The 7,463-nt window shown below is 41.5% G+C and overlaps 1 pseudogene; it reads right to left on the bottom strand.

Annotated features, from left to right (window-relative positions):
- Window positions 1–1,974: 1,974 nt before the first annotated feature.
- Hnrnpa1-ps32 (heterogeneous nuclear ribonucleoprotein A1, pseudogene 32) lies at window positions 1,975–3,313 on the bottom strand (annotated as a pseudogene).
- Between the last annotated feature and the right edge of the window lie 4,150 nt (window positions 3,314–7,463).

The following is a 7,463-nucleotide window of genomic DNA, read 5'->3' as shown; positions in this document are numbered from 1 at the left end:
AGAGGTAGTTGACATGAGCAGTAAAACAGGATTGGCTGTGAATGCATACCCAAGACTTACAGCAGATAAGGCCAGACAAAATCCCAGCATGGATGCAGGGGGCTCAGGGAGGGGTGGCTCATGAAGTACCACTGACATTTGAGGAGCTATTGAAAATTTACGGCTACTAGGGGAGAGAGTGTCAGGTTTCTTCAAGATGTAGAAGGTCCTGAGAGGCTACACATGCCCTAGTGAATGATCGTACAACCATGTACATACAGACAGTGCTAAGTGGGATCAGTGGGTAAGAGTGTCGTGCTTTCATGAAACTCAAGATGGATGATCAAAATGTGAATGCTTCACTCCTTCTTTAAAAGGGGAACAAGAATACCCTTGGCAGGGAATAGAGAGGCAAAGATTAAAACAGAGACAGAAGGAACACTCATTCAGAGCCTGCCCCACATGTGGCCCATACATATACAGCCACCCAATTAGACAAGGTGGATGAAGCAAAGAAGTGCAGGCCGACAGGAGCCGGATGTAGATCGCTCCTGAAAGACACAGCCAGAATACAGCAAATACAGAGGCGAATGCCAGCAGCAAACCACTGAACTGAGAATAGAACCCCCGTTGAAGGAATCAGAGAAAGGACTGGAAGAGCTTGAAGGGGCTCGAGACCCCATATGTACAACAATACTAACCAACCAGAGCTTCCAGGGACTAAGCCACTACCCAAAGACTATACATGGACTGACCCTGGACTCTGACCTCATAGGTAGCAATGAATATCCTAGTAAGAGCACCAGTGGAAGGGGAAGCCCTGGGTCCTGCCAAGATGAACCCCGAGTGAACATAATTGTTGGGGGGAGGGCGGCAATGGGGGGAGGATGGGGAGGGGAACACCCATAAAGAAAGGGAGGGGGAGGGATTAGGGGGGATGTTTGCCCAGAAACCGGGAAAGGGAATAACATTCGAAATGTAAATAAGAAATACTCAAGTTAATAAAAAAAAAGTGTCGTGTTTTATAAAAGGAAAGAAAGAAAGAAGGAAGGAAGGAAGGAAGGAAGGAAGGAAGGAAGGAAGGAAAGAAAGAAAGAAAGAAAGAAAGAAAGAAAGAAAGAAAGAAAGAAAGAAAGAAAGAAAAGCCAGGATATGTTTGGTAGAGGCACAGTATGGAATGGGGTGGTGCTTCCGCGGGCCGGTTCTGAGGCATCCCATCCCTTCCCCCGGAGGGACCAGCCATACAATAGATATAGTATGGAATAGAGTTATTTATGGTATGGGAAGGTGCTGGGGGCAGCATACCATGACATGGATGGTGCCTGGGACCCTGAGAAGCAGGTGAAACATTGCTCCAGGGGACCTGCCATCAGAAATAATGAACTTCCCACAGCAGTCCGTTTGTTGACATCTCAGAAGCCCTCAAGCATTTGTAAAACAGTTGTTCCCATTTCTCCTAACCTCAGCCCTAGACAACGGCTGTATGGATTTCATTTGTGCGTGACTGCTCTCCAGTTGGCTTTGGTGTGCATAATTATTCTATTATACCTGACTTTGCTATTTCTTTCTTCCTCTGCTCTGGTGAATTCTGTGAAACTACATGTTTCTAGATGTAATGATTCTTTTTTTTTAAGAGAATTAAATCGTTTATTGAGTACGCACGATAATGGATGATACACAAGCTTCATTCCCATCTGTTATTTTATCTGATGCCATTACTCAATTTTGATATTGCATAGGGTGTGCCAACAACCATTTTATAACCAAATCGTGATCTTGCTTGGATGACCCTTTCGGTAGTGAAACTCATTAAGTTACAACAGTAACTGGCAGTTTAGCAACACCAAGGTTTTTGAAGACAATGGCTTCCCCACCCAAGCAACCATAAATAAATTCCAAATGGAATTTGGCACCACCCTGAAGGAATTCTAACTTCACACTGTTGGGGAAGTTTACCAAGATGGTTCAGAGTAGACTAACTTTACGCAGCACATTTAAAGAAAAGACACATTTATTCAGCGTCATGATCAGACTTTTACATTTAGCAATCAACAGCATGGGTGAAAAGGTCTACAGTAAAACCCTTTGTTGGAATGCTTTACACTTTCCGCAGAACAGAACTAAAATAACCTGTTATACAATTAGTCACAGATACAGTCCTGGAGCTTTTGCCCACACACATGAGTATTGTCTAAAACATGTCTTCTTTGTAGCAGCTAGGCCCTGCCAACCACTGTGCTTGGCTGAGTTTACAAATCTGTTGTAACCTGTTGCTTCCCTGTCACTTCTCTGGCTCTCCTCTCCTGCTAAGCTTTGTTTCCTGGCTGTAATTAGAACCTCCTGTCACTGCCATAGCTACTGCTGCTGCTGGAACCTCCGTAGCCACCTTGGTTTTGTGGTTTAGCAAAGTACTGGTCTCCACCACCATAAGGGCCAGAGCTCCTGCCTCCAAAGTTTCCTCCTTTCATTGGTCCAAAATTTGATGACTGGTTGTTGTAATTGCCAAAGTCATTGTAGCTTCCACCAGCTCCAAAATTGCTTCTATCACTGCCAAATCCATTACAGCCATCCCCACTGCCACCATATCCACCACCACCACGGCTGCCACCAGAGCCACCACGACCACTGAAGTTCCCTCCTCAACCAAAATTGTCATTGCCACCAAAACCACCTCCATGACCACCACCAAAGTTTCTGGAACCACTTCGACCTCTCTGGCTGAACGAAGCACTAGCCATCTCTTGTTTCGACAGAGCCTTTCTTACTTCACAGTTGTGGCCATTTACAGTATGGTATTTCTGAATAACAATCTTATCCACAGAGTCATGATCATCAAAGGTGACAAAAGCAAATCCCCCCTTTTTTCCACAGCCTCTGTCAGTCATAATTTCAACCACTTCAATTTTCCCATACTGCTCAGAATAATCTCGTAGGTGATGTTCTTCAGTGTCTTCTTTAATACCACCAACAAAGATCTTCTTCACAGTTAAGTGGGCACCTGGTGTCTGAGAATCTTCTCTTGACACAGCTCTCAGGTTCCACAACTCTTCCATCCACCTTGTGTGGTCCTTCCTATCCACTTCCTCCACAGGGGCGTATGTGACAAACCCAAAGCCTCTGGATCTTTTGGTGTTTGGATCTCTCATCACCACACAGTCCGTGAGTGTTTCCCATTGCTCAAAATGGCTCCTCAGACTCTCGTCGGTTGTTTCGAAGTTCAGCCCTCCAGTGAAGAGCTTCCGCAGCTGTTCCGGCTCCTTGAGGGACTCTGACTTAGACATGACGGCAGGGTGACTAGAGCGTTCAGCGATGCTTCCTCGGCAGCGTCAAAGAGCAGAAAGGAATAAGATAACCAACGTGTCCAATATAATGATTCTTAAACAATCAAAAATCGAGGCATAGAGGCACAGCACAGCCTTAATGGCCCAGGTGCATACTGTGTGCTCTCGTTTTTGATACAATGTAATAACTGCACAATGGTAGCTTTGGACTAATGTTTAACTTGTAAAGAAAGTTTGAAGAAATTATGCTTAGAATTAAAATAAGAAAGTGAAGCAGAACCAATATTGGAACTCCGAGTTAAGTTATGAAATAAGTTTTGCACCACATTTAAGAGTGGTTCCTGGTCTCCTTTGGATATATATGGATATGCAAGTAAAGATTAGATTCCTGAAAGTAGATATATACTGCATAAATTTTTATACAGTAAAACTAAGTCAAAACACTGGGACTCTTAGGATAGTCATTGTGTGCAACGCGCAGAATCAGAAGCTAGCAGAACTGCTGAGTTAAGGGTTAACCTGATTCTCTCTAACCATTACATGGCAGCTTTGCCCATGTCATTTATTATTAGAGCTTCACAGGAAACCACATGTAGCTGACCTTGGAGCTCTGAGCTCTGAAGTATAATAGGTCAGAAGTTAAAGTTTAAATAATGATGTTTGCAATTATTATTTTGGCCACAGGCCTGGGAGTAGAGGACTCTTGAAATTTTGGGGAACAACTGTAATGCTTAATTCTTTGTGAGATGTGGTTATTCTTTTGAACTTGACACATTTGGTAATGATTATACTATGTCTTTCTTTCTACCTGCTTTTTGGAATAACAATAAAAGACTAGAGCAAGTCAAAGTTGAAGAGAGAGTGTATGTGTAAGTGATAGGAGAATGCACAGAGGTGTGTGTGAGGTGTGTAGAGGTGTGTGTGAGGTGTGTAGAGGTGTGTGTGAGATGTGTGTAGAGGTGTGTGTGAGGTGTGTCTAGAGGTATGTGTAAGGTGTATGTGTGGTGTGTGAGGTGTGTGAAGTATGTATGTGAGGTGTGTGTGAGATGTGTGTAGAGGTGTGTGTGAGGTGTGTGTAGCTAAAATCTTCTTGAATCATGTAAAAATGAAACCAATACTTGTCAAAATATCTGGGATATAAAATATGAGGAAAGTTTATAGTGATGATTGTCACAGTGAAATCAGAAAGGTCTCAAGTAAATAATATAAGCATGTTCCTTAAAGTCCTTGAAAATCAAGTGCAAGCAAAAAACCTAGGTTGGGGATTTAGCTCAGTGGGGTTGGGGATTTAGCTCAGTGGTACAGCGCTTGCCTAGCAAGCGCAAGGCCCTGGGTTCGGTCCCCAGCTCCGAAAAAAAGAAAAAAAAAAAAGAAAAAAAAAACCTAAAGTGGTAGAGAGCAGAAAAAAAATTACAAAGATTAGGGCAGAAATTAATGATACATAGACAAATGAATTCTCTGACAATGTAAGCAATTTTAATAAGCTCTATCCACACTAACCAACACAAAGAGAAAATGCACAGATTAATACAATTAGGGATAAAAATAGAAGGTTACTACAGAGCCTAATAAAACACAGAGAATCATCAGCGAGTCCTTTGAAAACATATTCTGAGACTCCAGAAAATGTATAAATTTCTGGAAAGATATAATCCACCAAAATCAAATCCAAAATATATAAACACTTCTAACAGATCCATAACAATTAGTCAGAATCAAAAAATTAATAATAATAATAAAAGGATAAAAGCTCAAGACTAGGTGAACCGATTGCTGAATTCTCCAAATCTTTAGACAGGTGCTAACCCAGTCCTCCTAAGCTGTTACAGAACAAAGAAAGGAGAGGAGCACAGCCCACCACATTCTACAATGTCAACATTGCCATGGCATCTAAGAGCAAGAAAAGAAAATGATAGACCGGCTGATGCTTAAAATTCTCCCAAAGAAAATTCAAGAGCACATTAAGTAGGTCATGCTCTGTGACCAGGTTTCTTCTCCCCCCCCCCCACCTTCCCAGGAATACAAAAAATACTGATTTGTGAATCATTAAATGTAAATAAATGCATAAATAGACCTAAGATCAAAAATCACATGACCATCTCAGGAGATGAAAACAGTACCTCGACAAACATCAGTATTCCCTCATAGTAAAGTCTTGAGGAACCTGACAACAGGAGAAACATGTCTCAACACCATGAAGGTTGTATCCAACCAACCTATTGCAAACACTATACTATGAGAGAAAGCCCAGAGCATTTCCTCTTAAACCTGAAATAAGACACAGATTACTATTCTATTTGTTCAATATAAGGCTCAAAGCCTTAGTGAGAGCGGTGAACTGTCAAACTTGTTTTTAAAGACAGGCTCTTGGTAGGAACTTGGCTTGAAACTCATGGTTTACCTGTTTTGTTCTACCAAGTAACCACAGGCATATGTCACCACTATTGGCTTTACTCAGCAGTTTTTACACAGTTGTCATATATATATATATATATATATATATATATATATATATATATATGCCTTAGTTTGGGTTTCTATTGCTTTGACCACAGCAATTCCTATAATGGAAAACATTTAATTAGTGCTAGCTTACAGGTTTGGAGGTTTAGTCCATTATCATCATGGCAGGAAGCATGGCAGCATGCAAGCAGACGTGGTGATGGAGGAGTCAAGAGTTCTCCATATGGATTGGCAGGCAGCAAGAAGAGAGAGAGCCAATGAGCCTAGCTTGAGTTTCTGAAACCTCAAAGCCCATGCCCAGTGACACATCTTTTCAAATAAGCACATCTACTCCAACAAGGACACATATAATTCTTTCGAATTCTTCAATTCTTTCAAATAAGGCTATACTCTTTGAGCCTGTGGGGCATTTTCAATTCAAACTTCCACAATACTTAACTGATTTTTGGTCTGAAAATAAGTGCAATTAAGTAAAACTGTTGTGGTCTATAAAATAAAAAATAATCCTACTATGCTGTTAGTAGTTTCATCCTGCAATCTGAAATCTGCATGAACAAATTTTGTCAGTTGTAGCACAGGTCACTGACAGAGGATTTTTAAGATTCCCATGGCATTCCTTGAGATAGTTTGGAATTTCCTGTACCTCTTTCTCAAAGATGCTCATAGAATTTCACAGAAGTCATGCTTATATTTCCTCAAAAGCATTACATGACAGAGAAGTATGTTCATAAAACAAATGTGGGAAGGATATTGGGATTTGAAATTCATCAATCATGAATGATCTGAAAGAAATTGACCCCATAGATGCATATATTTGAATATTTGGTCCCCAGTTGGTGGAACTGTTTAGGAGGGATTAGGACATGTGATCTTATTGGAGGAGGTGTGTCTAGTGGTGGCCTTTGAGGTGTCAAAACACCTTATGATTCACCATGCGCTCTCTCGCTCTCCCCCTCCCCCTCCCCCACCCCCCCTCTGCCTTATCCTTCTCCCTCCCCAGTCTGGTTGTAAATCCAGATGTGAGTTCTCAGCTGCCCCTTCACTCTTCCGTCATGAACACTGACACTCTGAAAACACAATCCAGATTAAATGCTCGTTTGTAATTTGTTGTGGTACTTTATCGTAGCAATAGAAAAGTAAATAAGATAGGCATGCATACAGTCAATGTTTAATTACAGACATAAGTTTTCATTAGATGCCAGGTTCTGAAGCACCTTCTGGGAAACATATAGACAGATGTATCTTTTAGAGAGTACTTTGCAATGGCCCCAGGGATGGGGCAGAGAAGAACATATGACACAGAGAAAAGCAATCCTTAGAATGAATTATGATGAGATTCAAATCATATCACTTCAAAATATGATTAAAAGGAGATCAGACTACGCCACAAGAAAACAGGCCACTTTGGTACAATAATTATTTTGATCTGAAAGATACTGAGAACTGGTCAAAGCAGGGAAATTTCTTTAATTTCCCTTAAATTCCATAGTCGTTTGAGTGAGAACATTCCCCCTAATCTCAGACATTTGAACATGTGGCCCCCAGTTGGTGGTGCTGTTTTCGGGGCTTTACACTTATTTGAGGAAGCATGACTCTGGAGGCTTGCTTTGGGGGTTTAAAGACAGTACCACTTCCAATTTGCTCTCTCTGTTTTGTGCTTATAGTTGAGATGGGAAACATACCTGTCAGCTTTCTCCTCTGCTGCCATGCCATCCCCTCTATTATGGATTCTAGTCCCTG

Source organism: Rattus norvegicus, chromosome 4 (genome assembly GCF_021556685.1).
Source record: "Rattus norvegicus strain SHRSP/BbbUtx chromosome 4, alternate assembly SHRSP_T2T, whole genome shotgun sequence".
Classification (NCBI taxonomy): Eukaryota; Metazoa; Chordata; class Mammalia; order Rodentia; family Muridae; genus Rattus; species Rattus norvegicus.
The sequence above is the reverse complement of the archived record's forward strand: the minus strand, read 5'-3'. Positions and strand labels throughout refer to the sequence as shown.